This window comes from Cryptomeria japonica, chromosome 5 (assembly GCF_030272615.1).
Source record: "Cryptomeria japonica chromosome 5, Sugi_1.0, whole genome shotgun sequence".
Taxonomy (NCBI): Eukaryota; Viridiplantae; Streptophyta; class Pinopsida; order Cupressales; family Cupressaceae; genus Cryptomeria; species Cryptomeria japonica.
This window is the reverse complement of record NC_081409.1, coordinates 415200380-415227229: the sequence shown is the minus strand read 5'-3', so window position 1 is coordinate 415227229 and position 26850 is coordinate 415200380. Positions and strand designations below refer to the sequence as shown.

General features: G+C 37.7%; 1 pseudogene; it reads right to left on the bottom strand.

Annotated features, from left to right (window-relative positions):
• LOC131032423 (DNA replication licensing factor MCM4-like) overlaps positions 1-24570 on the bottom strand; it is a 41360-nt pseudogene extending 16790 nt beyond the window's left edge.
• Between the last annotated feature and the right edge of the window lie 2280 nt (positions 24571-26850).

Here is a 26850-nt window from a genome sequence, read left to right as displayed (position 1 = left end):
AGTATGTGAAGGGGTAGTAACGGGAGTCACCATTCCTCAAATAGTATGGAACGACGTACGAATAATGGCAGTGTGAAGCAACCTTAGATTCTCTAATTTGAGGAATATATATATATATATATAACAAAACTATATTTAAAAAGGTGTACTCATTGCTTCCCCTTTTGATGAACCAACTTATATGGTTCATATGTGCTAGCCTAATCCCCACAGTTCTTGAGCATGTTGATGGTATGTCTTGGAGGATCATTTACCTTGTCCTCATGAAAGGTATGTTATTTCCACATGAGTTTCCAATTGGGGGCCCGGGTCAAGAGTGAAAAGTACTGTTAGGATAACCCACTAGGACTATGTGATGACATGTGTCGCCACTTGGGGGTCGGGGTCTAGGGTGAGAGGGACTACCATGATAACCCAAGTGGGACCATGCGTTTCATGTATATGTGTACTTTAGGTCCAACATGAGGATGGAGATTTATTACCCATGTTGAGACAGAATCTGTACCTACACATGTTCCGACATGATGTAATAGGTATGATGCCACACCCCACTGATGTTCTGACACAACAGTAGGTGATAATGTCGTGCTATTGATGGTAGAAAGCCAAGCTCGAGAGAACGATGGCACATACATAGATACATGAAGGTGCATATGTATCTTATGTACTCCTACTTGATGCAAAGTGATAGGGAGACACTTGCATGTGTAGAGGGGAACCCATGGTTGCTTGACTATTATTGCATCGGTAGCATATGGGTGGGACCTACCCATGTATACCTCTAGCTTATGGTGAGTATCCTGAGAGGTACGTCGCTATGTGAGGTGTTACCTGCATGTGCATTTTTCCGCAAGGTACACTACCATGCAGGATACATCCATTGCGTGATTTCTTTGCTTGGAGTATTGCCATGTCATGTGGAGACATGATGTGGGATGTAGTAGACATCACCATGCAGCCTACCACTTTTGTTTAGGGTAGGGCCATGCCACATGATGATGTGATGCAGGGTAACACTGACGTGCACACCACCATGCCATGTGGATAGTATGACTATGTCGCACCACATGATGAGCTATTTCGATAGCTTGACGATTGTTACCCCCTTCCTCATTTGGTGGTTAGCTTCTAGTCACATAGTGATGTTATGTGCAATTTATGATATTTTTATTTATTTATATATGTGCACTAATAATTTATTTTATTTTTGACTGTGAAGGTTTAGCCACAATAAAATGATCTTTTTCATATTTGACTTAGTGTTGCAATTCCATGGATATTTCTTATCCTACTGTTGAGATTGATGATTTAATTTTCTTTATTCATCTGAATCTTTGTGGCTAAACTATTTTATCTTTATTATTTTTGAATGTTGGTCTAGTGTTGTGATGTGATTCCTCTCCAAGGACGTATGAGGCAATCTTGGTTGAGTGTATATAAGAAAGTAGACACAAGGAACCTTTGAGTATGGGGGTATGTGAAGCAGCTAGGATCCACTACCCTCCTATGTGTGGTGACTATCTCTTGGAGGCTAACCACCTTACACAAACAAGGGAGGGTCATGAGGGTCTTGTATGGAAGGTCACACCTCTAGGTGTGTACCCTAGCACCATCAAGCCCTTGAGTGAAATGTTGTGATATGGAGATGTTGGATATATATGATTATGTAATTTTATTTTGAGATCATGCATAGGGATATTGATTGTGCATATTATCTATGATTGAGCATCAAACATACTCATGTAACCTTATGATGTGTACTTCCCAGTGATGTGGATGAGTATGTATGTGTAAATTATTGAGTAGATTGTGTTTTTTCACTATGTTATTATGAGTGAAAATTAGAAAAGTTTTACTATGCCTGAAATGTATTAAATTACTCTGTTACATGTTTTTTCATGAATTATTGCATTTATAAAAGGATTTGGCAATGATGTTTCATTATTTGAAAAAAAAAGATATATATATGTACAATTTGATATTTATTAATAAGATTTTAGGACTAATGTGTGCTTGTTGTCATCTTAGCCTTTGTGTTTTTGAGGAGTAAGTCGAGTTTTAGGGGGGGAGGATGTAATGCCCCTCTAGGTCGGCTATAGAACAATGAGGTATTGTGTATTATATCTTTCCAATAATGTTATCAATAGATATATTTGATATTAAATGTTAATCGACAGAGTTTTAAATTAATTATTATTATTACTTACGAGTAATTAATAATTGATGTTTATGTGTGTAATTATAAATATATTAAGGAGGATAGGTTAATGCATGATCATTTGGTTAATAAAGTATTATTAAGTGGTAAACGAATTAATTAATAATAATACTTTGTAATTGAAGTAAATAAGACCTTATTATTAATTAATTGAGTTATATTTTAATATTTTGGTGGAATTTAATTATTAATTCTTTATAGGCTTGTTAGCGTTGAGATTTATTTAATTATTTATTATTACTTATGTGTAATAAATAATTGATTTATATATATAAGTATTAAGGTATTAATGTAGTAAAAATACTTTGTTAATTTATAAATTAATATTTTTTTAATTAATAATTTAATTAATATTAAAGCTTGGTTTATATAAATATTAATAAAAGCTTTAGCTTGATAGTTAAAGGAGTTGTATTTCACATTGAAATAAATTGAAATTGTTTATTAAATTTATTAAAAATTTTAATTAAAAAAATAATAATAAAGTTTCTAAATGGGATGCTTTTGGATCTTCTATGCGTGCATGAGTTCTGGGGGAAATTTTCATTTCCCAAGAGGACTTTTTTAAGAAAACCTTTTATATTTTGGAAAATTTTCAAAATGAGGGGTTGTTTCTTTGTTGTTTCCTTTTTCTTGATTTTGGGGAGACAGTTCTGGAAAAAAAGAATTTTTGTAGAGGTTTTGAAGTTGCTTTTGGGGAAATCCATGTGAGTTGCCAAAGCTGGAACTAGAGGCTTGGCTTGCAAATTTTCTTCCAGGAGTGTGATTATAGGTAGGGACCGAAATCCCTAGGGGTGAGGTACTATTTTGTTTTGAAAATTTTATGAGTGTTTTCAAAAATATTGTTTGTTATTTAATTTGGGTAAATTTAGATTTATGACTAAGAATTTTTCTTCTTCTGGTTATTTCCTCTTAAAAGTTATGGAAGAAATTATTTTGGGTTTTTTTAAAAATGGGATTCCTGTTATTTATATTGGATGTGGTTAATTCAAATTTGTTATAAAAGAAATTAAGAGTCATTTGGCAATTTGGGTTTTTCTAGAAAAAGACATTCAAATTAAAGTTTCTGCATTTTATTCCATCCCTATGAATGGGAGATTCAATTCAGTGTCCTCGGGTTGTTTGGAAATGTATTAGATTATTGTGTTATTTGTTATAATTCTTTGTATCATTTTAAAATTTCTAGATTTAGTTAGAGGATTAGAGGTTAATAAATTTATTTTACTACTTGGTTGTGCATTAAGCCTCTGTAAAAAAAAATTGTTGTTATAAATTTTGATGGGGTTTTGGCTAAAATTTATTTAAAAAAAAATTGATTGATTTAGATGTTTTTATGTTTATTGTTTAAAAAAAATTAATTTTTTTTTTATGTTTTTGGAGGCGTGGGGAGTCGTGGCTGTTAGTGTAGGTTTTTTTAGTTTCTTTATGTTAGGGGATATTTATTTTTCCTACACAAATATTTTATTAAACTTACTTAGGTTATCAGGAGTGGTTAATATGAGGACATGTGGCGAAATACTTCAGCTACATGTGCAACTCTCCACCTCACATGGGTAGTTGAGTTACACACCCTCTTTTGGCTTGTTGTTCCACCTCTCATAACCTCTATTTTGTCATTTCCTAAGTGGGTTATGGGGTAGTTGGGTTTCTCACCCTCTTTTGGCCCTGTATGCCACCTCTTATAACTCCTTTTTTTGTTTTTATGTAAGGAGGTTATGCCAAATGTTTTGGCATTTACCAAGTAGGTAAAAACCTCTCACGTTTTATGGGGTAGTAGGTAAAATCTCCCACTTTTTATGGAGGTGGGAGTTAATGCACCTCATGGTTGTATATGCTATTATTTCTCTATATAATAAGCATTATACTCTCACCTTCCCAAGTTCAGTGATTGCTCGGTGAGAGTCTTCTCCACAATTCTCTTTGTCTCTATTTTTCTCTCATGTCATAATTTATGTTCATTCAGTTATTTTGATCTTCGATCACCTGTTGCTTGGAGTTGCATGTGATCTATGACCGACATCAGATCTTGGCTCGATTCTCATTTCTCGTAGAATCTAACATGATATCAGAGTCATGTTGTCTGGTATAGCTCATTATTTTTCTGGTTTATTTGAGAGATTTGAGACTATTAGATAGCTAATATTTTCCTTAAAAACCAAGTATGCTCTTCTCCTGCATTCTCTTGTGACCTGGAGAATCAGAACAATTTAAAGGAAAATAACTTCTAGTTAAATCTGGTTTTTATATATGTGTTCCTTTGAGATATGGGTGAATGCAACATTTTGGTAATATTGGAGACTTCTTTAACATTTCCAGAGTGTACAGAAGGCTTGAGAAAGTCAAAAGTGACTTTTATTTCACCAAAATCAGAGTTTGGAGGACACAGTAAAAAAATTAAAGTGAAATTTTTTTACTGGAGCTATTTTCATTTCGGCTCTAGTGTTCTAACTTTCATTAATTTTCAGGAAAAACAATTTTTGGGTTTTGTTCCCAGAATCGAAAAACTTTTAGTTTTTTTATGGTGTTCCCAAAAATTTAATATTTTTTGCAGAATTCGAGTTTGAACAAGGCCTAAGTTGTTTTTCTAGCAGGCAAATTCAACAACCTTTCTTAAAAGGTGCATAACTTTTGCCTCGAGTATCGAATTTTTGCAAAAAAATACTTGACGAAAAGATGGAAATGAGCAATTTCTATTCTTGTATTTATCATTGAATATTCTTCCTTTTTACATCAGATATTGTAGGTTGTATCAACTACTTCTTTTTCTCTTCAACAGGTCATATCTTTCACCTCACAACTTTATTTTTAAAAAAATGAATAGTTGTTGAAAAGGTATTGAGATGCATTGAGTAGCTATAAGGCTTATTTTTTCAGATTTTGTATCAAAATTATTTGTATTGAAAATTTTTATTTTTAGCCATTGGAGCCTTAAAAGCATTGTAATATGATAAAAATCCTAGTAATGCACTAATTATAAAGTACCAACCTTGTAATATTTTTTATTTATTTTTGTTTGGGGGGGGGGGTTTGATTTTTGAGACTAGTTGAAAGGGGGTGTCTCTTTATGTCTTTTGTGTAATCATGAATTAAGATAAAGTTCTTGTTGGGACCTATAAAATTCTAAGGGTTTAGGGTTTTTGCTTTTCCGTGTAGACATTTGAAAAATTAAGCCTCTGTAGCGCATTGTTGTAATTCATATTGAACTTGAACCCTTGAATCAAAATGGTTCAAGGTTCAAGGTTCAAGGTTCAATCATTTCTCTTGCTTGTGTCATGGCTTTGTACTATTTTATTAGGCAAGTGAGAATGCATTATGTCTGTTTTGAACCATTTGCTAATCGGTTCAAGGTTCATGGTTCATTGTGTCCCTTTCTTTTGCTAAAGGTCTTTGCTTGTTATTTTTCCACTTAAGCGGAAGGGTCTGTGTGTCGTCAAGAGGAGGCCCCTTTTAAGTCTAGGCCTGGGCGAGTTCAAATAAATTTGATCAATTTTTGCCTAAGTCTTAGGTCTTTTCCCATGTCTTTGTCGGGCTTCCTAAAGATCGAGCAGGTTCCTGTTGATCTCACGGTTGTCGCTATACTGCAGTCCGAAAGTGCTCGATGGTTAACAGTCGCGACATGACAACTAAGTGGTGGGACCCACTGGAAAAGGGCTAAGGTGAACTTTTATCCCACATTGGCCACAAGGTGGAGCTTTTTAGTATTTATATGCAAGGCCGCATATATCCTAAGTGTCAAAGCTTCTGCCTTTTGGCAAGTGGCCAATCAAGCAAGTGGTGGGCCGCCCGCATGCGCATGCATCTTAGAGCGGCCTTATTTTGCAGTAAAAGGGTGAGTTAAATAGTGAGCAGGTTGAATGCAGATCCATGACAATCACTATACCACATGATGAAAGTGCTCGGCTATTAATGGCCGTGACTTGGCGACTGATGAGCTGGCAAGATAGGTGGCGCTGAGGTAAGCACTGAGCAAGTCATGAGGTTCTGCATGGTGACATGCAGTTGATGAGGTGGAAGGTCTAGTGGTGATGCGATAGAATAGATGGCAGATGGATGTAGCCACTCAGAGGGATTAAGGGTCGAGCAGATCAAGAAAGATCAATGGTGATCGAGATGGATCCAAGAATTGTCGCTATGTTGCGACATAAAAGTGCTCGCCAGATATCACCTACGACTTGGCGACAAACCACTAGCGGTGAACCATGGCCGACAGCTAATGCAAGTGATTAAGGCAGGCGGTTCATTCTGATGGTTAGTGGAGGCCGTGATAAGGTGTCAGAGTGGAGAGCCCAAAATGAATACCCTCACGACAGGTGGTACCCAGTTGTGAACTCCAGAGCCAATCAAATGATGCCATGTAGCAGGCAAGTGGCATATCATCAAGGTGTATATCAAGTAGATGATGGCTTCGATAGATCTCAAAATAGACTCATCGAAGGCATCAGTGTCATCGACAAGTGAAGGTGCCGATGAAACTTGGTTTTTGATAAGACAAGAAAATAGTTCACTAAGTGCTCGGATCCATCGATCAAGGGCACATCGAAGGGATTTCAACTGATTTCATCAAAATGTGATGGCATCGATTAAAATGGAGTTTCGACGAGACACAAAAATGGATAGCCAAAGAGGAAGTTTGGCCGAAAGGCTAAAGCTGAACAAACCAAAAGAGATGGTGGTTCTGGTGGTGATGACTGGGCAGTCCAGGTGGATCAGGTGGTGAATCAGGGGTTGACAAGTGGCAGGCCTGACTGGACAGGTGGATTCTAGGAAGATCTCAAAGTGAATCCAAAGATGCTATGCGGTGACACCGTGGCATAAGTGAGAGCCATTCAGAGGAGGTAAGGTCCGAGTAGGTTAAGTAGGATCAACAGTCGGGAGAGATGATCTAATGGTTGTTTCCATATCGAAGGATGGAGGTGCTTGCCAAATATCCCATGTGACTTGGTGACAAAGCACTTGCGCTAAAAGGAAAGTGGCCCAAGCGTTAAGGATCGAGAAGCTTGAGGGAAGATCTACGGCCATCACTATACCACCATGTGAAAGTGCCTGATGGTTATCACATGCAACATAGCAATTGACCAGGTGGCAAGTCCAAGGTGGTGGGTAGATGGATCCAAAGGCAAATTAGAATGTGCCACGTGTTAGGCCCACCAGAAGAGAAAGTGATAGAGGGAGCTGCTCAGGCGAGGTAAAGGACGGGCAAGTAAGGACAGATCGATGGTGATCTGAGGAAGATCAATGGCTTTCACCAAGTTGCAACATGAAGTTTCTCTGTGGCTAAAGGCCATGACTTGGCGACCAAGCAGTGTGGCCCAGTAGAGAAGAACAAGCAAGCCGAGGAAGAAACAAAGAGCCTCATTCTGGTGGTAAGCTTAGGTGGTGCTGAGGTGGCAGGGGAAGGGCCCTAGAATGAACCAGATGATGCCACATGGCAAAGATGCATGGTAGATATCTGCATGGCAAATTTCAAATATTTAAATATGATTTCTAACTGTGGTGGACAGTCAAAAAATTAAACGACCGACCTGCAGAAAGATTGATGGCTGAGGGATTTAATTTTTGCCTAATATATAAGTGTTATATATCATTGGAAATATCTCGATTCAAGGAATATGATTCTGCAGTCAAGTGTAACCCACAACAAGTATTTTTAGGGTAGTTACCTTTGGATCTCAGATTCAATTTTTCAGTCAGAGAGATTGGATGTTCTGTAGGACATGTTGTGTGGGTAGTTATTGCTGAAGGATAGGGTGGTTGATGTTGTCAAAGGATGAGATCTAATTTTGTCCTCCCTTTCCTTCTTATTCAAGGCTCTTCTCATTTTGTAGAGGTTTCAGATTATTGTGAGCAGGGCTCCATAATCTTGGTTTCCATTCCTCTAAGTCTTTTTTCTAGAAGTTTTGTATAGCAGTGTCCTCTTTTCAAGTAATAGAGTATCTTCTTGTTGTAGATGTTTTCTATTGCAGGTCACATATATGTAGGGAATATATACAGTTTATTGGATTGTCTCTAGGCTTTCTCTAGTTTTCAATAAATCCAGTCTTCAAGGGAGTTTGGGTTTGTCCTCTCAAAGTGGGAGTGCAATGGGTGTTCTTAGGTACTCTTCAAGGAAGAGTTTAAATTCTATGAATAATCATTTTGGACTCAGGATAATGTGTGGATATGTATGATCCTCTATTTGAGTTTACAATGTGTATTAATGTCAAGCATTAATACAGGGATATCTTTCTCAATAAATTGGATTTGCAATAGAGGTTTTCATTTGTAGATTTATGTATGACTCCATGCCCTTGGATAAGGCATTGATCTTGCAGATTTTGGGAATCCTTAGAGATTTTAAAATCAAATATCCATTTACTTTTCATGTTTGTAGTTTTAGTTTGTTCCACCTATCTCATGCTCCAATCTAGTTGAGATGTCAATGTAGATCTAGCCCATCTGCAGTAACCTCCTTGTTGTTGAGCCTTTTGAGATTCATCTGCTTTTATTGATGTCATATGTATGTAACTGGTTGCATTTTATGCATCAAAAGGGTGTCCCCCCTAGGACTAGTAGAACCTAAAGTGTAGGAGGATCATTAGGATCCTATGTTATGTTGTCCAAGCCCTGAAGCTTTTCATTGATTGAGATTGGCCATTTCATAGATAGATTGCAGGTGAACTTGGGTGTCTTTTTTGAGACCAACAGTTCCATTAATGGGTGGGTTGGTCATGTCTCTTGATAATTATTTTCATCCTTCTATTGTCAAGATAACTTCAGAGAACTATTTGTCTTGGAAACAAGGGACACAGAATCACTACATTGAGCAAGATCTACTACCCTATCTCCATGGACTCGTTCCTGAGCCAAGTGACTATGAACAAAAGAATGCTTGTTTTAACAACAATGACATGGTCTATGGACTAATATGTCTTACTATTTTTGTGGATACTCTACATCACATAGAAGATACTGAGTGCCCTTTCACTTCTTGGACCATCATCCAACAGTTGTATGGATCCATTGGATCTTCATCTAAAAGTGATGTTTCCTTGGATAACCATGCTCTTGTGGATGATTTTGAGAATTCTATTGCCCCATCTTGTATGAACATATTCTCCTATGATGGTCAATTTGTTGATAACCCATCTACACTTATTGCTTCTCAGGCTTGAGTGTTGCTTCTTCAAAATATTCTTGTGATTCTTTGTAGCATGACATTCACAATCTTTTAGATAATGCTTGGTGGGATGACTTCTTGATAGGAATTTCAGACTTATTTATAGAGTCTCGTATTGGAGATCTGGGAGATACTATTTATTGCATACATCTTCTCTTTAATGAGGATGATTCTTCTTTAGTTTTTGTGGAGGAACCTTTGGATCCTCTTGTTCACTCTCCACATGATCATTAATCATAGTTTGACATTAGCGTGGATACTTTTGTACAAAATCTAGAGGACACATATTTAACTTTAGAGGAGGTATATTTGTCTTTGGATTGTGTTCTACATCAGTCTCTAGAAGATTCTAGATTATCATTCTCATCAGTGTGGCGTAGAACACCTGGTTTGATCATGACAACTTTCAACATCAACATGGAGACCACTAGGAAGAGTTCAAAGACATCATATGTTTTGCATCTTATTCCTACATATTCCTTGCAAGAATGGGAAGATATCATGCATACACATTTGGTTTTGTTTCCTCCTAAAGGGGGTGGTGCAGGGCTCACCTAGGACTTAGGCTTATATTATTTTCTCAATTTTGGCTTGTGCTGACCTTAGGCAAGTTAGGTACTTAATAAGGACTCCAGGAGGGTCCAAGAGTGAGTGTGATAAGTCAAGTGTAGGCCTAGTTGAGTTAGTTTTTGCCTAGGATTGCATTTTGTGCATAAGTAGTGGTTTGAGTAGGAAATTGACCTTCTTGATGGTCAAAAGTGGTAAAAATTGGTATGAGAATGAGTGAGGTTTATATAGTCTTAGGAAAGCTTAAAAATGCATGAGTAAAGACTTAGAATATGTTTCATAGGTTGGAAAAGCAAAAAGTGCAAAATTGTAAAAATTGTCATGACAACTTGTCCTAAAATGCTTAGCGATGGAGTTAGGGATAGCACAATGCCCTAGAATTCCTCCACGTGAGGGGAAGAATATAAGAACCTCCTCTTGCATAGTTATCAAGGTTGGAGTTTTGTTTTTGTATGATCAACAATATGAAACTAGTCATTTTCGGACTGTTTGTCACTATTTTGGCTTATTTTGCTCATAATGTGAATACAAATGGATTGAATCCATTGATCTAGTAATGGATTGAGTTTCTTTGGTGTGTTTAAGATTAATTTTATTCATTTCAAGCTTTTTAGTTAGTGTGTGTTGGTGATTTCATTGCTTTGTTTTCAATCAGCCAGTTTTGGCTTGTAAAAAAGCAATTTTATGTAAAATGGTTGCCCCATAAAATCCCTTCGTGCTACCATCATGGCCTATTGGGAAATGGAAGGAAACCACTTGTAAAATGTACACATTTAGGTATAATTTTTGGAAGTGATGTTTGACATGGCTTCCACCTTGTTCTAGGCGAGTCCAGGAGCAACCCTGCTAGAGAAGACAAGGCAAAATTTCAATGCAAAGTTCAGAGGTGTACTCAAACCTATTGCAAAATCAATTGGAGAGGTTCATAATGTCCATAAAGAATTTCCATTTCAAGGAGAATCCTTGACAAGACCTGTAGATGTCCATTTTACAAACTTGACCAGTCACTGCCGGTTAGGAGGCCTTGAAACCCTTCAAAACCCTCATTTTTGGGTTAGGACATTGTACGGTGAGTTGGGAAACCAAAACCACTTAAATCACTTGGGGATAGGTGAGTGTTTGAATAAAAAACAACCTTTTTGTAGGGTCTTTTGGACCATTTTCTTCCAAGCCCTAGAAAACCAGATTTTGGAGGCCTAATAGGGGCTCATTCCTTGTAGCCCTTTTCTAGGCAAAATGGTGAAATCGGTAAGAAAGATAATGGATGCAAACCACAAATGGACCCAAATGATAATAATTTCATGTTAGAAGCCACCTCCATGCCTCTACAACAACTCACAACAATAGGAGGTAAAATTGACAAGTTGAAGCCAAGATAGCAAGAATGAGCATGTGGGAAACTCTTTGAAGTGGTAGGGTTCCTAGTTAAACACTTGATGAAAACACCTTGAGACTGACAAGAAGAAATCCCTAGAAGAGATTGAGAAGGACTTGGAGGTCTTAGAGAATAGCTAGACCTGGAGAGGTTGGTGGAATTGAGCAACACCAACAAGGTGAAGTGTGAGCAAGCTAGGTGAACCCCATCAAATTGGTATCAAAGACTATAAGATTTGGGCTAGGTGAGTAGATGTCCTTAGTGGAAGCTATAGGAGACAATAGAATGGTGACCAATGCAGAGTTGGCAAAGAAAGTGGATGATCAGGAGCAAGAAAATAAACTCTTGAAGGAGAAGTTGATTGAATTGGAAAGTAAGCTTGGTGAGATTGAAACCAAGGCAGATGAAGTGTTGGTAAAGGTTGAAGGAGCAGAAGGGAAGGGTAAAGAAGCGTCAAAGATAGACAAAGTACATGAACCTAATCCATTCTTAGAACAAGAACCTTTCCTAAAGGCATTGAAGGCCTTAAGTGGTAAATCACTAGAAGGATTGCCATTGTTTACTAGTAAGATGGAAGCAAAAGTGGTCTTAGAATGGATAGAAGGCATGGAGAACCATTTTGAATGCGAAGGCATAACTGAAGCCCAAAGAGTCAAAGTGGCCAAATCTAGGATGAGAGGAGCTGCTCTCACATGGTGGAAATTTGTGCAAGATGAGAGGAAGAAAATGGGCAAAGCACCCATCTCTTCTTGGAAAGGGATGTTAGTCAAAATCAAAGAAGTCTATCTCCCTAATGACTATGAAGTGTAAATTCATAGGAAAAGACAAAACTTAAGACAAAAAGACCATAGAGGAGTTCCATAAACTTAGCCTTAGATCTCATGTGGTGGAAGAAGAGAGTCTCAAAGTTCCTAGGTACCTAAATGGTCTACGGTGGAACATCCAAGAAGAAATTAGTCTAATGAGCCCAAAGATAGTTCATCAAACCTATCAACTTGCCCTTAAAGTGGAAGAAAAACTGAAAAGAAAACACGATTCAAGTAGTAATAGGGGCAGAGGTAGAGGAAAAGACAATAGAGGCCATAGGGGAGGCTTTGGAGGAAGAAGCTCAGAGCAAAGAACACAAGGTGAGTCTAAACTCACTGAGCAGCAAGATAGTGGCACTAGTAAAGGAGGATTCAATAAAGGAAGGGGGTCAAATAGTGGTTTTAGAGGAAGATCTAGTGGACAAGGTAGAGGTTCCTCATATTTTGCAACAATGAAGTGTTACCATTGCAACCAACTTGGTCATCTAGTATATAGGTGTCTAGAGAAGGGATCATCATCACAAGGTAGTGAAAGGAGAGTAAATTATCTTCAAGAAGAGGCTTCAAGCAGAAAGACTTCAGAAGTTTCCTTAGAATCAGAGGTAGGTGACAACTTGATGATAAGGAGAACTTTGTTAAAAGAACCGGTCAAAGAAGAGCCTAGCCAAAGGAGGTCATTATTTAGGATCAAATGCAAGATAATGGACAAAGTTTCCAAAGTGATCATTGATTTAGGGTCAATGTGTCAGAAGAGGTAGTGAGTAAGCTTAAATTTCAAAGGATACCTCACAACAGCCCTTATAGTGTCACTTGGTTGAACAAAGGCCAACATGTCCTAGTCAATGAGAAAGCCTGGGTGGATTTTACCATTGGGAGGTATAAGGACAAAGTGTTATGTGATGTTCTACCCATGGATGCATGTCATCTTCTATTAGGAAGACCATGACAATTTGATAGACAAGCTATTCATGATGCAACCAATAATGCATACTCATTCAAGAAATATGGAGTCACTTTCAAGATCCAATCTATCCTTGAGGAAGGTGAAAAGAGGGCAGTAGGTCCTAATGTTCTTTTGGTGAGTGAAAAACAATTCTTGAAGACACTTGAAGAAGGTGAAGGTATAGGGTTTAAATTAATAATGAAGCCTAAAGAGGAAGACAAGGAAGAGCAAACAGATTTGCCAATAGAGGTTCAAGAATTATTGAAGAAGTTCAAAGGCATAGTGAGTGATGGACAACCAGCTACCTTACCTCCTAAAAGAACCGTAAACCATCAAATAGAATTCATTCCTAGAGCATCCTTACCTAACAAGGTAGCTTACAAAATGACTCCCCAACAAAATGTTGAGATTGCCAAGCAAATCCAAGAGCTTTTAGACCAAGGCCTAATTAGGAAAAGCATTAGCCCTTGTGTTGTCCCTACCATGTTAGCCCCAAAGAAAGGTGGTACTTGGAGATTGTGTACTGACTCTAGAGCTATAAATAGGATCACCATCATATATGTTTCCAATTCCTAGAATAGAAGACCTAATGGATTGTTTAGGGGAGGCAAATTAATTTACCAATATTGACCTTAAAAGTGGATACCACCAAATTAGGATTAAGGAGGGTGATGAGTGGAAAACTGCATTTAAGACTACAGAGGGTCTTTATGAATGGCCTGTAATGCCATTTGGCTTATCCAATGCTCCAAGCACCTTCATGAGACTCATGAATGAGGTGATGAAGGACTTAATAGGTAAATTTGTGGTGGTATATCTAGATGATATTCTAATTTTCAGTAAGGATAGGGAAAATCATATTAATCATTTGCAAAATGTGCTACAAAGATTGCATGATGAAAAGCTAACCATGAACTTGGACAAGTGTGAATTTGTTAAGCAGGATTTGGTTTACCTTGGGTTTGTGTTGTCTCAAGGAAACCTCAAGATGGATCCCAACAAGGTTGAAGCCATAGTAAGTTGGCCTACTCCTAAGTCAACAACAGAGGTGAGAAGCTTCCATGGACTAGCTCAGTACTATAGGAAGTTGATTAGGAAATTTAGTGCTATATGTGCACCAATGTTAGACACCATTAGAGGTGGAATGAAGGAAAAGTTTCAATGGAATGAACAAGAAAATAGAGGATTTGAAACCTTGAAGGAGAAGATAGCTACTCAATCGGTGTTAGTGTTGCCTAGTTTTGAGAAACTCTTCACAGTGGAATGTGATGCAAGCAATGTTGCAGTAGGTGTTGTCCTAAGCCAAGAAGAAAGACCAGTAGATTTCCATAGTGAGAAGCTAAGTGATGCAAAGAGGAATTACTCCTCTTATAACTTGGAATTATATGCTTTAGTGCAGGCTTTGAGGAAGTGGAGACACTATCTCCTTCCTAAGAAATTTGTAGTCTATATGGACAATCAAGCATTGATCTTTCTAAACTCACAAGACAAACTCAGTCACAAACACATGAAATGGGTGGAGTACATGCAAGCCTACACATTCACAATCAAACACAAAAAAAAGGATAGTTGAACTGGGTTGCTGATGCATTGAGCAGAAGACTCCTGACAGTCCAAGAAATTCAGTTGAGGAGCATAGGTGTTGACAGTTTTAGAGGCCTATACCTGGAGGATGAAGACTTCTCAAATGCCTACAAGGTGTGCAAGGAATACCAAAATCATTTCCATAGTGAGTATTCATAATTTACTTTGCTATATGGACTATTGTTTAGAGGTGGACAACTTTGTGTGCCTAGAGGGTCAATGAGAGAAAATATCATACAAGAGAAGCATATTGGCAGCCTTAGTGGTCATTTTGGAGTCAATAGGACTCAAGAGTTGGTTCAGAGGTATTATTAATGGCCTAGGATGATTCAAGATGTGAAAAAGTGTGTGGAGACTTGTACAGTTTGCCAAAAGGCCAAGGGTATTTCTTCAAATGTCGGTTTGTACCAGTTCCTCTACCCATACCAAATAGACCTTGGGAGTGCATTAGTATGGAATTTGTAGTAGGTTTACCAAGGAAAAAGTAGGGATTTGACAATATTTATGTTATTGTGGACAGATTTAGTAAGATGGCCCACTTTGTGCCTTGCAAGACTACTCATGATGAATGCCAAATAGCTCATTTGTTCTTCAAGGAAGTAGTAAGGATACATGGTTTACCCATGAGCATTGTTTCCGATAGAGACTCAAAGTTCATGAGTCACTTTTGGAAGACACTTTCGCACAAGCTTGGCACCAACCTATCTTTTGGATCAGCCTACCATCCACAAATAGATGGGCAGACCGAAGTGGTGAATAGAAGCTTAGGGAACTTATTGAGGTGCCTTACCAAAGAGTATGGTCAGACATGGGATCAAGTGCTTTCACAAGTTGAATATGCTTACAATGACACAATAAATAGGACCACCAGTAAGAGCCCTTTTGAAGTGGTCTATGGTGTTCACCCAAGGGGTATTTTGGAGCTAAGAGACTTAGGTAATGTAGTAGCAAGAAGTGGATATGCAGAAGACTTTGCTCAGTCAATGAAGGAGGTACATGAATCAGTGAAGCAAGCATTGATGGAGAACACAAGAAAAATCAAGCAAAATGTTGATGAGAGAAGGAAGAACCTACAATTCCAAGTAGGAGATCTTGTCATGGTGCACCTAAACAAATCAAGTCTATAGCAAGGGGTACTTAACAAGTTGCAAATGAGAAGGTTGGGTCCGTGTAGCAATCTAGCCAAGTATGGAGAAAATGCATACAAAGTGGACCTACCTAGTGACATAGGATTGTCACCGGTTTTCAACAAAGTAGACTTAGTTGTCTACAAAGGACCAATTCAAGGTTCATATTGTAGTCACTCAGAGGTATTAGATGATGCAAATAACCTTCAACTACCAGCAAAACCAAATCCAAAGGCTAAGAAGGTGTTGAGTTCAAGGATCGCTAAGAAGACAAGGCATCAAAACTATTGGGAGCACCTAATAAAATAGAAGGGTATGGATGATGATGAAGCTACATAGGTGCTTGAGATAGATTTTAAGAAGTTAGGCATTGATCAGAATCTAATCCCCAAGGAGGTGACTTAGTTTTCTTTTGTTTGGGAGAATGGTGCAGGAGCACCTAGGACTTAGGCTTATAGTCTTTTCTCAATTTTGGCTTGTACTGACCTTAGCCAAGTTAGGTACTTAATAAGGACTCTAGGATGGTCCAAGAGTGAGTGTGATGAGTCAAGTCTAGGCCTAGTTGAGTTAGTTTCTTCCTAGGTTTGCATTTTGTACATAAGTAGTGGTTTGAGTAGGAAATTGACCTTCTTGATGGTCAAAAGTGGTAAAAATTGGTATGAGCATGAGTGAGGTTTATATTAGTCTTATCCAAGCTTAAAAAGTCATGAGTAAATACTTATAATAGGTTTCATAGGTTGGAAAAGCAAAAAGTGCAAAATTGTAAAAATTGTCATGACAACTTTTGAAAGTTGTCATGACAACTTTTGTGCCAAAATGATTAGCGATTGAGTTAGGGATAGCACAACACCATATAATGCCTCCACATGTGGGTAATACTATAAGAACCTCCTCTTGCATGGTTACCAAGGTTGGAGTTTTGTTTTTGTATGATCAACAATTTGAAACTACACATTTTCGGACTGTTTGTCACTATTTTGGCTTATTTTGCTCATAATGTGAATACAAATGGATTTAATCCCTTGATCCAATAATGGATTGATTTTATTTGGTGTGTTTTATATTAATTTTTTTCATTTAAATCTTTGTATTTAGTGTGCGTTGGTGATTTCATTGCTTTGTTTTCAATCAGCCAATTTTGGCTTGTAAATAGCAATTTTATGTAAAATGGTTGCCCCATAAAATCCCTCTGTGCTACCATCATGGCCTATTGGGAAATGAAAGGAAAACACTTTTAAAGTGTACATATGTAGGGAGAAGTTCTGGAGGTGATGTTTGACATGGCTGCCACCTTTTTCTAGGCGAGTTCAGGAGCAACCCGACTAGAGAAGACAGGGCAAAATGTAAATGCAAAGTGCAAAGGTGTACTCAAACCTATAGAAAAATAAATTGGAGAGGTTCATAAGGTCCATAAAGACTTTCCATTTCAAGGATAATCCTTGAAAATACCTATAGATGTCCATTTTACAAACTTGACCAGTCACTGCCGGTTAGGAGGCCTAGAAACTCTTCAAAACCCTCATTTTTGGGTTAGGGCACTGTACGGTGAGTTGGGAAACCAAAACCACTTAAATAAATTGGGGATAGGTGAGTGTTTGAAGAAAAACCAACCTTTTTATAGGGTCTTTTGGACTGTTTTCTTCCAAGCCCTAGAAAACCGGATTTTGGAGGCCTAATAGGGGCTCATTCCTTGTAGCCCTTTTCTAGGAAAAATGGTGAAATCGGTAAGAAAGCTAATGGATGCAAACCAAAAATGGACCCAAATGGTAATAATTTCATGTTAGAATCCACCTCCACACCTCTTCAACAACTCACAATAGCAGGAGGTAAAATTGACAAGTTGAAGCCAAGACATCAAGAATGAGCATGTGGGAAACTCTTTGAATTGGTACGGTTCCTAGGTAAACACTTGATGAAAACACCTTGAGATTAACAAGAAAAAATCCCTAGAAGAGATTAAGAAGGACTTGGAGGTCTTAGAGAATATCTAGACCTAGAGAGGCTGGTGGAATTGAGCAACACCAACTAGGTGAAGTGTGAGCAAGCTAGGTGAACCCCATCAGGGGGGAACATTTTTCGACGATTGTGGAACATAATCTACTTCCAGTTTCAATCATCCACCATCGACAAGCATTTACTTCAGGAGGGTCTTCTTAGTCCTTCATTATTTCTCTCTCTATTTAGGGGGGGGGATACTCCTCTTATGGGGGGGGGTTTTATTTTCCTTATGTTAGGGGATATTTATTTTTCCTACACACATATTTTATTAAGCTTGCTTAGGTTATTAGGAGTGGTTAATATGAGGACACGTGGAAAAATACTTCAGGTACATGTGTAACTCCCCACCACACATAGGTAGTTGAGTTACACACCCTCTTTTGGCTTGTTGTGCCACCTCTCATAACCACTATTTTGTCATTTCCTAAGTGGGTTATGGGGTAGTTGGGTTTCTCACCCTCATTTGGCCTTATATACCACCTCTTATAACTCATTTTTTGTTTTCATGTAAGGAAGCTATGCCACATGTTTTGGCATTTACCAAGTAGATAAAAACCTCTCACCTTTTATGGGGTAGTAGGTAAAACCTCCCAATTTTTATGGAGGTGGGAGTTAATGCACCTCTTGGTTGTATATGCTAATAATTTTTTTATATAATAAGTAATATAATCTCACCTTCAAAAGTTCAGTGATTGCTTGATGAGAGTCTTCTCCAAAATTCTTTGTCTTTATTTTTCTCTCACGTCAGATTTTTTCTCATTCAACTATTTTAATCTTTGATCATCTGTTGCTTGGATTTGCATGTGATCTACTTCCGACATTAGATCATGGATCGATTCTTGCTTCTTGCATAATCTAATAGTGGCTTTACCCATGACCTCGCTATGGAGTACCACAGTGTGTGGTGCCCACGGGTGTGGTAGCCACAATCCATGAGAAACCACGACTGTGATAGCCACAACCCGAGGAAACCCACGATTGTGGTACCATAGACCATGGGGGCCACGAATGTGGTATCCATAGTACCGTGGAAACCCACGACTGTGGGATCCACAGTTCATGGAGATCCACGACTGTGGGGTTTTATCCACAGTCTGTGGTGTAAACGTTGTAGGGTGTATTTAATTTTGGTTATGGTTTTTTTTTTTAATTAAGATTTTAGTTTGTTTATATATATGTATGTATATTTATTAATATAGTTTTGAGTTCAAGTTATTGATGTGCTTAGATTAACATAGTGATGTTCTGGTTAATGAGTTTATTTGGATTTAAATAAAAAGGACTTGAAGAAATACATTGTTGAAAGTTTAATATAAATTAAGTAATCATTTCTTTATGCAGTAGCTTTATGTAATTGGCAATTCAAGGATGATCGAAATCTTTTGATTTACAATCTAGTTTGGGAAAAACTAGGGAAATAATGTTAAAAAAGAGTGTACGTATTTTATGCTTTAATATGTTTTAACAAATGAGTTTATGACACTAAGAAATAAACTTGTTTTATGCTTTAATTTGACCTTTGTTGTCAATACGCATTTTTATCTTTTTCTAACGGTCAAGTAGTAGTGAGTTGACCGGTTGTTCACCAATTAACTCTAGGTAGTCTATACCGTGTTAAGATTGGTAATGGTCAAAGTTTTAGTAGTGTGTTGGATACCCCATGTGATGTGTATATTGGTGATGCATATTCTTAATTTTAGATTATGGTGCTTGGTTTAATAATTAGAATTTATTTCTGACTTCCAATTGAGACCAGTATGGAAATGTGTTCTGTTTTTAGGTGAATCTTGTACTTGTTTTCTAATTGGGTTGAGGTAGTTAGTTAAGTGCATAAACCTTTTAACTATATCCATGTTACCTTTAGTTTAGCATTAATTAGTTTCTTGTTCATAAAAGGTCAGTAGAGGAAAGGAGCTATGAGGAAGAGTTCTAATTCTATATGTTAGAGGTTACACTTTTTAAGTAATAGCTAACTCAATTATGCTCTTGTATGAATATGTCTTTTTGAATTCAAGCTTCCGTTATGTGTATCTTGATGGCATAATGACTATATCAAAGATGAGATCCCCCTCCACCACTAGTACATTCTTTTGGTGTGATGGAAAAAATCTACATGGTATCAGAGCGCAAGTCATCGGTTCGAGTCCCTCAAGCCCTAGACCCTTCATCCGCATAAGCTTGGCTTATTGATGTGGTACATAGTGGGTACGAATCCTACATGGTGCTTGGTTGCATCCAACTATGTCGTGTGGGGGGGGGGGGGGTGTTGGTGTAGTGACTATATTTATGATGAGATCCCTCTCCACCACTAGTACGTGCTTTTGGTTTGATGGCAAAAATCTACAGAGCTAGGTATGAGAGTTATAGTGATGCATTTTCTTGTTTTTATCTAGTTCTAACATAAGTTGTAGATTATATCTAGCACCATATATATTATTATTTCTCTAAGGTATCATATTGAGTTATTTTAGTGTTGGAGTTGGTGTTGGGAGCCTTGGTGTAGTTGTAAGAAATTTTGTGCTACAACCTTTGTATCAAATTATTTAGGACTTTGTCTCTGTTTCATCTAAGTGGGTGGTAGCCAATGAGAGAATTGCCTAGTGTAGGAGACTCTATAAAGGGTTGTGTATGCACTTTTTTATTTTTATTTTAGTCAAACTATGAAGTCTTTGTGCATTCACGTAGGCAAGGCCATCTGCGATGAGCCCCCGAGACTATAGATCTAGCCCTTAGGTCAAGATTTTTTGATTTGTCTGATCTTGTCATTCTTCCTAGGTTGTATGTTTATCCTTGTAATTTCATTGGTGGATGTTTGATCTAGTTTAAGCCTTTGTATGGTTTAACCTATTGAACTTTTATCTAACAATTGATAGATCTAATGTGTGTTTCTAGCGGTGTAAGCTTTTGTGCAGGAATATGGGGTAGGTCAAGTCAAGTTCTGTAGCGAGAAGAGAAATCTTCGGTATGAAGTGATGGGTTTGTTATTTGACTGATGCGTAAACCAGAACTATTTATGTTACAATGTGTATAATCATAATCTTTTAGTAATATTATAATATGTGATTGTTTTAAATAAAATTCATTGCTACTTTTAGTGATGTTCACTTGAGTATAAGTGGGCTTTACATGTTCATGTAAAATGATAGATGATATTAGGTGAGCATAAAGTTGTATAATGTGTATCTTGTCATTGATTCATTAATAGGGAAAAAGGAATTGGCTCTATGGTTATGCATTTAGTGTTGTATGGATGTCTATTATGGTTTAAGAAATGGATTAAAAATGTGGTAATTAGTATTGGTAGTAGATCATGTTGTTAGGAATGAGAAAGTGATTGGGATTAGGAACATTTGTCATTGGTGCTTTAAAATGAACCTTATCGGGTTAATTGGTAGTTACATTGATGAAGATTGCATTTATCATAGATAGATTAGAAATGATATTTCATATGTGCATGGAAAGAATAATTGATACTAGAAGTAGTATGCATTGGATTAGTTGTAATTATGATGTTGTTTCTTATGGTTAGCAGTGAAAGAAATGACGTTGAGATACCCTACAGAAGATAGATGTTGTGTTCTATTTCCACTTGTGTATCATGTTTGGTTATTTTTTTCATGATGGGTAATGGTAAATCATGTTAATAGATGTTAGATGCATATGAGTAGTTAGTTGATTATGTTGCATTACTAGATGTTTAAAAAAAACAATCTTTGTTTGCATGTTAGCTGGTTAATTTCTCTAGGTTATTTTGGCAGGCATTACAATGATAGCCAAAATGCCATTATGCCAACATATAAACCAAGAGCCTCATCAATAATAAAACATAAATAAATAAGAGTAAGGTATAAATACCTCTTACTCGACCATGAACAATAAAAATCCTCAACAATGAGGCATGGTCATCTCACTGGAGCCATAACCACTATAAACCTCTATAGCAAGGAATAACCATCTCAGCTGGAGCTATTCCAACATATACACATCCATAAACAAAAAGGTATAAACCATATTGTCGAAGCCAAAACTGAAACAAATAACCAAATTCTATTATAAAAATATCTGATAATCATGAAAATATCAAAATACAGCCTCTAGTATAAAATTAGACTCGGGAAAAATGGATCAGAAAGTCAAAATAATCACAGACATGAAATCAGGGTAGTTAAGCACATTTCGCAAGCAATATAGCACATACAACACATACTAAACACATATAATATATAAAAAAGTGCATTCAACACATACTACAACACCTTAGATTAATAGTTTAGTGCTTATATCAATCTATATAGTGCTTGCATAAAAAAGAAATGTGCTTTCACTCAGTGAAACAATGCCTTCATTCAATGGAATAGCACATACCCCTAAATTAATGACACATATGATAAACAAATTAGCGCTTTCATAGTTATAGTGCATTCGATATCAAATTTAGTGCTTATGACAAATGGACTCAGAATACGACTTAGAAAGTTATAGATGGATTCAAAAAAGTAATAAGTCTAACAATGATTTCTAAAACAAGACAAATAGAGGTTCTAGGACAAATATTAATCAAGGGACTACTCCCACAACAAATATTCTCAACAAACAAAGACTTCCTAGAGTGTCACAGAAGCTCTCATGGCAATACACAGAGAGCTGTTTATCATGATAGAAATAGGTAGAAACTACCAACACTCATGAAAAACACCCAGGCCATAATAAATTAATACCAAACACAAGTACACAAACAAAATCTCAAAACAATTACCAAAATCTTGAGGGATAGCCATTATCGATACACATAAGACTCAAGACAGCCACAAAAATATTTACAAGTCACTCACTGCATTACTTAGCCATAATTTTCATGAAATATATGATAACTCCAACTTTACATTATAACTTTATGAACATTCTTTTCATAGTTATTTCCAGCACCCCTTCTGCAAACAATCTTTTTATAGTCACAAGGAAAACAATCTTTTCGAAAATGAAAATGCAAAGAAGAGGAAAATTCAACCAACCTGAAACAATAGGAGTTATGGCACAATGAATTCGAAGAAGCACAATCCAACCACAATTCAACAAGCCAAGCAAAATCCCCAATTTCCAGACTCATCAACAATCACCAAATTCATCCAAGAAGCCAACCCAGGAAAAAACTCAGAAAGCTGATTAAATAGAATTTTATTCAAAAACCATAGGATATGTCATCCAATGAAAAATAATCTAAAATACAATATTTCATACCTACCATGCACAAAATTGAGGCAATAAAATATAAAATATTATTATATACTTACCCTAAATCTTTCAACCTATAGTAAAATAGTTGTAGGTTATATTTTATTTTATTTACCCAAATGGTAACAAAGGAATATAATAATCTAAATAACCAATAGTTTTTTTGTTTTTTTGGTTCGGTAAGAGGCCGAGGCCAAGAATTTTATTAATTATTTTGAAGTTTACATTACTCCACTCATGCAGGCACCGGTAGGAAAGAGTGGAGACGAGAAAACCTCTGGCCTTGCCCAGGACCATAGTCCAGCTAGTCCTGACTTAATATACAATAATTCCATATTTTAATACATCAACACCTCGAGCCAAGGTGATCAGGAGGGAGGTTTCTATTTTACCCCTCCCTTACAAGCCCTAATTTACAAGTTTCAAAAATCATTTGTCCCTTAACTTCCCCCTGCATGGCTCTGAAGTTGTTATTTGGTAGTATATAGTATCCCTTAATTGCTCGAGGTATACCTATTTAGCCTGCATGGTTAGTTACTCAAACACTAGGCATATTTGTTAGTATTGATCAGTCCAATATCATAAATGAAAATTTATCTGTAAAGCTAGAGAGATACCTTAATAAACTATCCTGTGAAACCTATCCTTACAGAACATAAATAAGAGATATAAAACTTAAAACTAAGTTGGGCTTCCAAATTCGTTTATCTTAGGCCCAATCATGATCAACCCAAAACCCAACCAGATAAGGAGTCTCCAACATACCAACTCTTGTTAATGCTCCTGGATGCAATCCTTGAGAAGGATGAGATCTAAGCTACAATAACAAGAGTAGGTAAATGGGATTCAGTCAATCCCCCCTCCCTTTCCTTATAAATGTATTGCAGAGAGGAGACAGAGTATGATTATGCCTGGTTGGATATAAATTTTTGTCCAGACCCTGAATTTTGCATGTTAGCCATCTTTAAACCATAGTCTTAAGAAGGGGAAGGTTTAAATAGGGAGCTAATCCGAGGTAGCTAAGACCTAGGCAAGCGAGAAGTGAGGGGAGGGAAGGCATGAGGACGGATACTGGGGCAATGAAGAGGACCTGGTCTTAGGTTGGCATAGAAAGGAGCTTGATGCCATCAGCTCCCAAGTTGGCTAGCTCATCCGCCCTTTTATTGCCTTCCCTATAGATATGATTAACTATAAGCCTATCAAAACCTTTGCATAATTGTAAAGCCTTTGACAGCAAGGTATTAAGTTTCCAATTAGGCATGCTCCCTTTCCTTAGAGCATTGACAATTATAGCCGAATCTCCCTCAATATCTAAGAATTTAACTTCAAGTTTCCTACATAAGAGCAAGCCTTCCACTAGGGCCATCAGTTCTACCCAGTTGTTTGTGTTGATGCCAATTGGAGAGGCAAGGGATGCTATTTCTTTGCCTTCCCAGTTATGAACAATGCATCCAATCCCGTCTTGCCCTGGGTTGCCTCGGGCAGCCCCATCAAAGTTTAGCTTCATCCACCCTTCACCAGGGGGCTGCCATCTACATGTTGCCCTTGATTGGAGGCTGGCCATAGGGCCTACTCCTACAAAGGGAGGAAAGGACAAGCCCTTCCATCATTTTTTCATCTTTTAATCCCAATAAGATATAGAGACATTTTTAAGTGAGCCTGAGGTGAGTCTATTGTTCACAAGCTCAGTGACAGCCGACTCTATCTTATTGATGATTCTTAGGACATCTTGTTTTTCATTCTTAAAGAGACACCTATTTCTCTCTTTCCAAAGTTCCCACATTATGGATGATGGAAGAGCTCTCCATAAACCTTCAAAGAGACAACCACACCTAAGGAGAGGCCAGGCCATGAGCATCCCTAAGATGGTGTTGGGAAAGGTTGCAGACCATTCAAGTTTATTGGTGAACCAAATCCAACATTGATGAACAAAGGGATAGTTAAGGAGTATATGATTGGTGTCCTCCTCATCTGCTTCACAAAGAGGACATCTAATAGGACCCTCATATCCCATATGCCTAAATTTCTCCACAGTGAGGAGTTTGTTTTGGATCTCCAGCCAAGAGAAAATACCTACCTTAGGCAGATAGTTTCTATCCCAGCAAAGATTCAATGGAAGCTCTGACTTAGGTCTTAAAAATGCTTTGGATATGTGAGAATACCCATCCCTGGAATTGTATTCCCCTCTTAAGGAGCCCTCCCATATGAGCTTGTCCTCGTCATGACTTAAGATAAAGTTCCTATAATTGAGAATTGACATAGGTTTATGCTTGTCCCTCTCCGGGATGGCTTCATCATCCCTTTCAATGCACTGCCAACCAACCCCTTTTGAAGGGGAGATATAACTATTTAGCAAGGGTCATCTATGTGATTCAAGAAGGGCTCAGGTAACCCCAAAGTCATGGATGTTTTCAATGGCTGTATACCCACCCCAAGAATCTGACTAGAAGAGGGCTTTGTCCCCAGACCCCAGGTTCCAGGTTAGCCTGTCAAAGATAATCTTCCTGCAATCAAGCATAAAATTCCAAAGGCAGGAACCTTTGGGAGGGTTGGACTCCCTGAAGATTTGGATTGGATCATCTCCATTAAGGTATTTGAGGTTTAGTAATCTCTCCCATTTGAGGTGAGGAGATCTGAACAATCTCCAGACCAGCTTGGCCCCCAAGGCCCTACCTTGATCCTGTAGGTTTTTTATGCCAACACCACCATCCTCTTTGGGTGTACATATCTTATCCCAGGAAATGACTGAGATTTTGTGGTTGCTATTAGCACCTTGCCAAAAGAAAGTTTTGAGATGCTTGTTGATCTCAGCAAGTTTGGAAGAAGACAACCATTGGAGGGAGAGCTGGAAAATGGGCATAGCTGATAAGACCGATCTAACCAAAGTAGCCCTACTGACCGAAAAGAGCCATTTCCCCTTCCAAGTACTAATCCTAGACTTGATCTTGTCCACCAAGTTGTCCCATAAATTTGAGGATCTCCTGCCTCTATCAAGGGGAATGCCTAGATATTTGCAAGGAAGGGATCCTTGACTAATTTCCAAGACATTGCAGATTTCCTTTCCTAAAAAGGGGTCTATGTTGAACAAAAAAATTGCAGATTTAGCTAGATTAACCTCTTGACCCAAGGCCAACATGTACGAATTAAGGATGTCTTTGAAGGCATGAACCTCCCCGTGTAGCCTTGCCCAAAAAGCATTGTGTCATCAACAAATTGCTGGTGGGTGAAGGGGGGGAGGCCACTGGTGATGGGAATACCTTGGATCCTCCCCTTCTCTTTGGCTACAGAAATGGATCTTCCTAGGGCTTCAGCCATGATGATGAAAAGGAAGGGGGACATAGGATCACCTTGCCTGAGCCCTCGTGAGCTGCTAAAGAAACCTTTTTGGGGAGCCATTAACTAGAACCAAGAATCTAGGGGTGGATATGCATTCGAAGATAATGTTGATCCAAGTTTTGGAAAAGCCAAAGGCCTCCAAGAATTTTCATAGGAAGCGCCAATAAACTTTGTCATAAGCTTTACTTATGTCCAATTTGATTAGCATGCTTGGATATTTGTTGAGCTAAACTGAATGAATGGCCTCCTAGGAAATAATAACCCCATCATAGATTGATCTGTCCATTATGAAGCCGGTTTGTTCTTCACTAATAATTAAGGGGAGGAGATTTTGGAGTCTAGCTGCTAAGGTTTTAGTTAAGAGTTTATACAAAGTGTTGCAGAGAGAAATTGGTTTGGAGTCATTAAAGCTATCTGGGTCTTCATTTTTTGGAATGAGGGCAAGGAAGGTATTGTTGACTTCCTTCAGAATCTTACCCGAATTCCTTACCCCCTCTAAGGCATCCGT